The sequence below is a fragment of the Aplysia californica genome, unplaced genomic scaffold (assembly GCF_000002075.1).
Source record: "Aplysia californica isolate F4 #8 unplaced genomic scaffold, AplCal3.0 scaffold01201, whole genome shotgun sequence".
Classification (NCBI taxonomy): domain Eukaryota; kingdom Metazoa; phylum Mollusca; class Gastropoda; order Aplysiida; family Aplysiidae; genus Aplysia; species Aplysia californica.
The window spans coordinates 26,283-28,356 of record NW_004798471.1 but is presented as its reverse complement, the minus strand read 5'-3'; positions in this window follow the sequence as shown (position 1 = coordinate 28,356).

The following is a 2,074-nucleotide window of genomic DNA, read 5'->3' as shown; positions in this document are numbered from 1 at the left end:
CTACTACTACTACTACTACTACTACTACTACTACTACTACTACTACTTTTACTACTACTACTGCTACTACTACTACTTCTACTGCTACTACTACTACTGCTACTACTACTACTACTGCTACTACTACTACTGCTACTACTACTACTACTACTACTACTACTACTACTACTACTACTACTACTTTTACTACTACTACTGCTACTACTACTACTTCTACTGCTACTACTACTACTGCTACTACTACTACTACTGCTACTACTACTACTGCTACTACTACTACTACTACTACTACTACTACTACTACTACTACTACTACTTTTCCCAATCAAATATCAAAATAGAGAGCTCAATGCACCATTGAAAGCTCAAATATCAAAATAGTCAAATAAATTCAACATATTGAATTCAAATTCAACACAATGAAACACGTAAGCAAATGTCAGCTCAAAACTAATCACAGTTGAGCTCAAATTATGTAAACATGAAGGTAATCAAATTCGTTATTGTCAGTTCAAATGCAGCATTGGAAAGTTTAAATTCAACGATTCGAAAAACTACGAAGCTATGCTGTAACCATCGTCTCCCAGTCAGGGGAAGCTACCCTGTCTCTTAGCAACGTTCGTTGTTTACTGTTCACGTCTCTTGCATTCAAAACTCATCGCCTGTTCTCCAGCTCTAGATCTAGATCTAGATCTAGATTCTACACCTTTTCCCCTTCAAATATCTAGTACGGAGTTCAAATGCAGTAATGAAAGTTCAAATTATATATTATTATGGTTGCTCCCCATAAAAGCAAAAAACAAAAAATAACCAACAAAACCCCCCCACAAAAAAACACTTTCAGATACATTTATCCTACTATAACAATTTTACAAACAATTCTTATTCAAGGGAAACAAAGCAAATAAATATTTCAGCATGTCGTTAACATTTCATTTAATGTCAAAGTTCTCCCCCTTACCTAAGTAGAGCGTTTACAGTTTCTCGACACGCAGATTGGAACTTTCAAAAACCATTATTATTCTACTTTTGGTGGGTATTTTTGTTGTTGTTGTTGTTTCCTTTGATCTTTTTTCGATTAAAATAAAATAAAATTTATTTTTCGTTGCTTTTGTTTTGTTTTGTTTTTATTTGTTTTTGTTGATGGCCTTGTTTTGTTTTTTCATGAAGGTGGGTTTTTTTTTTAGCCCCCCATCAACAACATCATCGTTTCCTTCCTAGGAAACAGAAGACGCAAAACCAATTCGCAAGAGGAGAAGTCTGTTATATTGAATGCTTCCATGAGTCCGTCAAGAAGACTATTTCACACTGTATACCTGTATTCTCTGTTAATCCTCGAGACTGACTCTTTGTACTGTTTGATTTTTTGTCAGGCATGCTTAATAATTTTTTATGTTGCAGTATCTTCCTGGTAAGATCTGTGGCAACGGTCGAAGTGTTGAATCTAACAAAACGAGATGACGGCGACGGTTAGATCTAGATCTAGATCTAGATCTAGATTTAGATAGCTGACAAAGAGAGACAAGAGCAGTAAACAACGAATGTAGCTAAGAATATTTGAACTTCCATTGCTGCATTTGAACTCGGTACTTGATATTTGACCGGGAAAAGGTGTAGAATCTAGATCTAGAGAGCAGACGGCGAGCATTGAATGCAAGAGACGTGAACAGTAAACAACGAACGTTGCTAAGAGACAGAGTAGCTTCCCCTGAATCGGAGACGATGGTTACATTATTGTGTCGTAGTTTTTCGTATTGTTGAATTTGAACTTTCCTATGCTCCATTTGAACTGACATTGATGAATTTGATTTCCCTAATGTTTACATTTAATTACATTTGAGCTGACATTGGCTTAAGTTTTTAATTGTGTTGATTGGGAAAAGGTGAAATAACAACAACAACAGTAACAACAACAACAAAAAGAATAACAACAAACGACATAGACGAATCTCTTACCTGTTGTCCGGTTAATCAGAACTGACATTGCACTTGTTGCTTCCTGGAATAACAATAATAAAATTAATTTTAACAGCAGTAATTATAATAAAGATAAAAATAAAAATAATAATGGTGA